Below are 8,256 nucleotides of genomic sequence, written 5' to 3'. Positions count from 1 at the left end.
GAAAACAAGCCAAGACTGAAGAGTGCATCACACATCGCCTCAGAGCATTTGGGCATTCTATAATCCTTCGGGAGTGTCTATTAAAAAGACCAAGCAGGCCTGCAGGCTATCGGTTCAAAGTGTACAGGTCTGGAAAGAAAATATCTTCAAACAAGCCCTGCGCTGTTCATTTGCTGTTCATGAATCACATCAAAAAAGCATTTTTCAGATACAGTATTTTGTATTTTTGCACGCAATTTTCTACGTTAGTCACGTCAATTATCCACATTTGATTTTTCCGCTCTTTCATCCGAATGCAAAATGTCAAAGATAAAAGATTTGTGATGTTAAAAAGCATATCTCCTAATGCATGCGGTGTGCTGAGAGTACATGGATGGTGTCTACGTAGAGAGACAGTGCTGAACTGTCACAGTGTGTGTCATCTCCAGCTTTCTAACATCACAGCTCAATTGTTGAAAATGCCTGTATACCCTGCAGGTAAGGGTCTATTAAATCCTCCTACACGGATCCTGCTCCTACGCCTGATTCTATCTCAACCTGTACGGCTTTTGGTCAGCAACACCTATTGGAATGCACTTCTCTGGAGAACAAGGAACAAAGCAATCATTGATTGTATAGCTTTCATGTGACAGCTTATAGCAGTTGATGAATGATACGTATGATACGTATACATAAACTAATTAACTATATAACCGGTGTCTCTGTGCTAAAGAAATAGAGGGGGTTGGATGAATGGGTGGATGTGTGCGCTCTGTTTTACACTGTCAATTTGGCAGACGCCTGCAGGGGCTGGTGTGTTGCCATGGTGATATGAGCGAGGCATGAAAGAGCAGCAAGGTTTGCCTAACAGGACCAGTCTCATAAGGACTGATGAAATGAAAACCTTTCTTTAAGAGTCTCACATACACGTATATCTGTTCAAAACAACCCAGAGCGTCCCTCTTCAGCACACAACACCATTTATAACACAACTGAATCAGGCCTGCCAATGAAATACTTCCCTTTCAAACATTCACCTGCGTGAAGACATTAGTCTGCTTTCTTTCCCGTGACGCCATCCATTCTACAAGTATCATGTCATATTATAGTATTGGTTACAAGTTATACCATTGGCCATGGAAAACGATTACCATTGAGCTGAGAGTACATCGTGTTCACTAACAGCGGACACTGAGGATGTCTTTCCACATTTTTTACAGACTGATTATGGATCTAACTAAGATTTGCAGATTCAGCAAAAGTTTTAACGGTTAATAATTATTGCTGAAATAATCCAGGGATGGGAACTCCTGGTGATACTTATAAGGATTTGTGGCAATAAACTATCAAATTGATGCTAAATGTTGTAGTAGTATTATTATTCAGACTATTTACTAAAGGGCCATACAATGTATTATCTCTAAAGAAGTAAATAATGTATATGAGGAAATATGGAAATTCATACAAATAGCCACTCCACCTTATTTATTATCACAAAACGTACCAATGTGACGTAGAAAATTGTGTCTAGCATTCCATGTAAAGGAAAATTCACTTCATAGTTACAGTCACAGAGAACATTTCAAATTAGTCTAATGTGTGTCGGACCCTGAAACTTTTACAAGCTATCTCCTCCCTCTCTCGTTTCAAGGCACCTGCATCGATCCAGTCCTTTATCTGCCTGCCCATCCCTGCGTCCAAGGCTATTTGTAAATTTAAAAGGTGATGTTTAATACAAAGTGGCGACCACTGCGTGCATGCAAATGCATGACTGAGCCACAGCTGCGTTCCGGAGGAGAGCCTTTATCAGGCTATACAATATCACCCACCGCTGGATGTGTAATAACTGCAATAAAAGTGAGCTTCTGTGCTTTGATTATCCGCGATGGAACAACGTTAGTCTCTTCTATTTTACACTGCCTGGTTGTACGTTATTATTTGGTTATTTTGGTTATTTGGTGAACTTAGCGCATAAGTATTGCAGTCAGGAACACATTTCGCTACACGCAGAGTTACATTGTCGATCTGTTAGTTTGACTCGCAACTATTGGACGGAGCTTGTAAAAATTAAATTTAGTACAAATACTTTGGTTAATGACCAAATTCCTGCAAAAACTGATGGCATTATTCAGTTATACTTTGTATTTAGTGGCAATTCACAAATATTTTTGCTAACATGGAGAACTAAGATGGTAAACATACTAAACCTTTAACCTGCTTAGCATCGGAATGTTAGCATTGTCATTGTTCGTATGTTCGCATGTTGACATTAGCATTTAGCTCATAGCATCACCGTCCCTAAGCACAGCTTCAGAGAGGCTGTAGTCTTTCGTCTTAGTCCTGTTTTCTTCTCCAATTCAAACATGGGGCCTGGCAGGAGTTGGCTCAGCCAATCAGGTCGCTTGACACTCCATGATATGGTATCATCTGACAAACCTCCAAACCTTCGCACTGTTGATATTCCATTCCATTATCCGAACCACTTAGCCAATCCCAGCTGTCATTGGGCGAAGGCAGGAGACACCCTGAGGTCGGCAGTCTATCTCAGGGCACATTCACACCTACGGGCAATTTAGAGTCTCCAATTAATCTGAGCTGCATGTCTTTGGACTGTGGGAGGAAGCTGGGGAACCCGGAGGGAACCCACGCTGACACGGAGAGAACATGCAAACGCCACACAGAAGGACTGCCCAGACCGGGCTCCTCTTGCTGTGAGGCGACAGTGCTAGCATCACCGTCCAGCCCCTGTTGATATTTACCTTTACAAAATATGACCATTTACAGAAATGAAAATTTCTGCAATGCCAGTTGAAAAAGAAACCGTGTATTATATTAAATGATATCCTGTCTGTGTGTGTATTTAAACTGTGCGGTGAATTTGACCCAGAACATAATGGCTGTCATTTTTCCCCACTTAATCAAAATGTGAGCCCAATAGTGCCCCAGAGGAAAGGTCAGGGCTTTACCAAACATTGTAATACTTTATTCTCGACCAAAGCGGCATATGGAACAACCTGCAGACATTGCCATCTCGAAAGTGATACTAAAACAATCTCAGTAGCGTACTACTGAAGATACTCTGGTTCAGTCCCCAGCAGAACTACTTCTTGCTTTGCCAGAGACCATAACGAAAACTATTGGCAGTGTACGTATGTGGGAAGTCATTGAGGGATCACATCCTCTTTTCTGCACTCACTACTTCTGCTGGACACGGAGCGTCAGTGGCGGATAGTGCGTCATAAAGCCCCGTGTGGATTTAGTCCTCCCAGTCAAGCTCCTCACAGTCGGATGAAAAGAATCAGCTATTGCAATTCCACGGCTGCTCATACCATCCACAGGCCGACAGCGGGAGTGTTCAGTGACAAAGAACACATGGCACAGTGAACAAGCTATTCCACACTTGGAGAAAAAAAGGAAGAGTCAGGGAACAATTCTGTTCATACCTAAGGACATAACAAATTAGCGTGTGTACACAGATACACTCCAGTGCCCTTTGGTCTCACGTTGACCCCGACTGCCGACAGCATTTGCGGCTACATCTCCACAAGTATTGTGATGAAAACGTACATTTCAGTAGAAGATCAAACAGCCAGGATGACACGTTCACTTTTGATGATATTAATGATAAAGTGCATGGCATATACTGTATGTGAGTGAGGTTGAGGAAAATAATTGGTGTAGTGGTTGCATGTGGTGATCCTTAAAAAAAAAAAGAAAAGTGAAATTTGTGTTTGTCCTCCTCTTCCTCTCTCTTTGGAGCTTTAATGAACAGTTGAACATTAGCAATATATTTTTCTTTTCAGATAACTGTAGTGGATGCGAGTATTTTATTTTCATTTCCAAATATGTATTCTCTCTGAATAGATCTAAGTTTCCCGCAGTTGTTCTCTTGTATTTTCCAATTATATGATTTGTCAAGCAACAACGCTATTAAATTGATCCTTTGGGTAATTTCAATATTGCCCTTTGTCTGTGTTTGTTGTGTGACAATCTCTGACAGATTGACTTTGTAACGAACAACAGATAATAAATTATATTTATTACAGAGCAGATATATTCCTGAGTTTCCGGTGTAGTTAGCGGATATCTGAGCCAAGACTTTCCCTTCTGTGCGCTGCTCATTATTTTCAGTCCGATTAGCAACTTGAGATGAGTGACGGCTTATATGACCGGATTGTTTCACTAGCAGCTAATGCATTCTGCCTCTTTTGCTCCCCACACGGACCGTTTACCTGCATTCAACCTGCATGCATGATCGGTCGATACGACTCTGACGGCTACAAAAGGAAAGCACGCTTCCGATGCCAAAATCGTGTCCAGTCGCCCACAGATTCTGCATATATATGCAGCATATGTTTAAAGAGATTAGTTGTGTTATGTCTCCGCTTTTATAGTCTCAAAGACTAGCTTGTTGGAGCGTGAAGTGTTTTCGGCCGACAAGCCATTAACCACGAGCCTAATTGTTTCCATCCATTGTTTCCTTTTTTCTTCATGGCACACTGCATTGTTTTTTTTACAATGTAAATTGCTTTTCTGTAACAAACTTAACCTGGTGTCCCTTACCATGTTAGGTCTGTATTGCAATCCGACCCAGCTGCAGCACAACTTATTTTATCTCCTGGCCATACTTTGGAACAATTGACTGTTTACTGTTCTCATTAGGGATCCGCTACGCTCCAGTCATTATTCCAGCTGACAGGACAGTGTACCCTTTGGGGGAGCCTGATTCGTTTTCATGCGTTAGCCCAATCATTAATTCAACCAGCAGACATGGCCTACAGCTTTAGAGAAGACAGAATAGTGGTTACTTTATGCTGCCTTTCAGCAAACTCAGAGGCCGTAATTAAGAACTTCCGACCAGGTCGGATACACATGGAGCGGCATGCTAAATCTGAATTAGGGCTGCTGATAGAATCTCAGATGTCAAATTCTGCTCACATTACTAGCAAGATGAAAAGGTCTAAATTGGACATTTCTCGTATTCAGTGAATATCGATGGCCGATCAATCATTCTCAGCACATACAGCAATGATTAAGACATCTGCAGATTTGATGCTTAAACCCCACAACTCAACTCCAGACAAAAGCAAGATCCAGCATCTTCCAGGAGCTGCATCAGCCACCTCCTTGGGTCAGCTATTTTCAGCTGTAACCCTCGAAATAAACCAACTGTCACAAAAGTGGAAGAAATGGTCCGGGCTCACAAAACGGCTCCAAAGGCTTTTGGCATATTCTTTTTTTTTTTATCAAAAAATAACCTAAATCTACTCTATGATTCACACATCCTCACACAGAGAGCATATTTTGGCCTCTTCATAGACGTGCGTTGTTGATATATCATCTTCCTTCATGTGTGGCCAATTGGACAAGCTCACAGTAATCTCACCGGTACAGCAATGGTACCTTCAAAGTTATGCAGTCTTGGAATGAAAAAAAATGAGCCAGGAAGACAAGGTTGCAACTGAAAGCATACTACAAGGTGAGGTTATACGGTAGCAGAATCCCGATAAAGACGACAATGGTAAAGCTTTTAAATTGCCCATTATTAAGAATGTTATGTCATTATCGAGACATACATTAAATAACTAAAATAGAAAAAAGGGAACTCTGGTTTTTATATAATATGTGGGCAGACATCCCTCACTAAAACAATTGAAAAGAAAAGTTATAATTTTCTGCAATGCTTGAGTCAAGAGCTTTCTGCTTACTAAAAAAAACATACTGGAGTAATTCTTCCAACTCACAGTAGAGTATGAATGTTTCAAGATTATTTTTCTTTTACTGATGATGTGTGCTCCCGGGCTTGTTTATACCATTCACAAGTGTTGACTCACAACTTTGAAACCTCTTGCAGGTTTGTAACTTCTGCTTCGTCCTTCATCGTTTGCTTTGCTTTATCTTTGTTCTCGCTTCCTTTCAAATTGTCTCCAACGTCTTTTAACTTATTCTATTTCCCATTGCTTCCCTTCTCTAATTTATACCTTTGGTTATTGACATTTCTTTTACATGCTGGATGTTTGCCTTCAAGCCTCTCCCACTATCCTCATATTGTAATTAAGGTGATATTTTGCTCTTGCTTCCTTTTATTTTATTTTATTATTATTTCTCTCTTTTCTCTTTTGTTTCCTCCTGGTTTATTCTTCACCTAGTATCTTTCCTCTGTGCCTTTTACTCTTGCAATTCTCTCCTCCAGCCTCCTCTCTTCTTTTGTGTTGCTCTGCTCCTCTCATTTATTCCTGTCCTCCAGCCCTCTTTGTGTTCATTACTATGCTCCTAATCCTGCGCTTCCTTTTCCCCATCCTCTCAACTCTCTTTACATTTATTCTTTCATTTCCAACTTCATAATCTTGTACCATTAAATTAACACAGTGAACGTAAGCATTAACAATGAAACCGTTGCACTGGCTGTTAAGCAATCCCTCACCCTGTTTTGGCAGTTTATGAGGCAGAGCCACTGGAGGTGAAGTTTGCTTGAGAATTGACGGAGCAAAAACAGAAACTAATATCAGCAGCAGCTCTTTTATTAGATGAGCGCTTGAGAATATCAGGAGGTGCTTCGTAGCAACTTTTGGCTAAGAGGTTTCCTCAGAACATATGCACACTTGGCTGTCAGGATCACGTCTTCTTGACAGAGACGGTCGAGGAATCAGAATCAGAAACCGTTTATTGCCAGGAATGTTTGCACAAACGAGGAATTTAGTTAGGCGAAAGGTGCATACATTAGACATTAGACGAGACAAACAACAATCAACGACAGCAACAGTGCAATGATGTCTAAATCGGATAAGGATAAAGTGCTCAGACAACAGATAACATTAATATAAGTGTATGTTAAAGTGACGTGTGTTTAAGTTAAAGTTAAAGTTAAGTGTATGTGGCATGAGTGTTTAAATATGAATGTGCAGTGGAGTGACCGGTAAGAGGATAGAAAGGAATACAAATAAAAATAAATGGTCCGAAAGAATGGTCCGAGGATAGTCCTGTGATGGTAGAGTCAGTCAGTGGGGAACCCGGGCTCTGTTGATGAGCCCGACTGCCGACGGGAAGAAACTGTTAGTGTGGAGTGAGGTCTTAGTCCTGATGGACCTCAACCTCCTGCCAGAGGGGAGGGACACGAACAGGTTGTGTCCAGGGTGAGAGGGGTCAGCTGTGATCTTTCTTGCCCGCTTCAGTGTCCTGGAAGTGGACAAGACCTGGAGGGACGGCAAATTGCAGCCAATCATCCTCTCCGCAGAGCGGATGATGCGCTGCAGCCTGGCCTTGTCCTTGGCAGTGGCTGCAGCATGCCAGACGGTGATGGAGGAGCAGAGGATGGACTCAACGATGGCAGTGTAGACCTGCACCATCATTTTCTTTGGCAGGTTGAATTTCCTCAGCTGCCTCAGGAAGAACATCCTCTGCTGGGCCTTCTTTGTGATGGAGCTGATGTTCAGCTCCCACTTGAGGTCCTGGGAAATGATGGAGCCCAGAAAGCGGAAGGACTCCACAGCGTCGACGGGGGAGTCACACAGGATGAGAGGGGCGGGTGGGGCTGCATTCTTTCTGAAGTCCACAACCATCTCCACTGTCTTCAGAGGGTTGAGCTCCAGGTTGTTCTGGCTGCACCAGGTCACCAGGTGGTTAGTCTCCCACCTGTAGGCAGACTCGTCCCCACCAGAGATGAGTCCAATGAGGGTGGTGTCATCCGCGAACTTCAGGAGCTTGACGGACTGGTGACTGGAGGTGCAGCTGTTGGTGTACAGGGAGAAGAGCAGCGGGGAAAGAACGCAGCCTTGGGGGGAACCGGTGCTGATGGTCCGAGAGCCTAAGACGTGTTTCCCCAGCTTCACGTGCTGCTTCCTGTCAGTCAGGAAGTCTGTGATCCACCTGCAGGTGGAGTCGGGCACGTGCAGCTGGGAGAGCTTGTCCTGCAGAGGAAGCGCAGAGTGTAACTTTACTTACTGTAAAACGCAAGCTGTACTGTAATAGGGTGACACTTCAAGGTCAACGCAAATGGATTTCACTCTTCTGTCGGCCAGAGTTTTCATGTGGGGGACACAAACTGCCAAACTTGCACTGTGCAATGTGCATCTTTGAAGATAGCTGGCAAATAAAATGCTACAACTTGCCTCAATTTATCTTGGAGCTCATAAATTACACTCACAATTGGTCCTCACTCTGTCAAAACTTGATCTGTGTTTACGTATCTGTCCCTTCTCTCAAATCTTAACGTGAAGGCTGATGTCAATTAAAATGTGTTCCCGGACATGCCTAATAGTTCTGTCATTAGCAAGCGTC

This window comes from Taurulus bubalis (genome assembly GCF_910589615.1).
Source record: "Taurulus bubalis genome assembly, chromosome: 2".
Taxonomy (NCBI): domain Eukaryota; kingdom Metazoa; phylum Chordata; class Actinopteri; order Perciformes; family Cottidae; genus Taurulus; species Taurulus bubalis.
The sequence above is the reverse complement of the archived record's forward strand: the minus strand, read 5'-3'. Positions refer to the sequence as shown.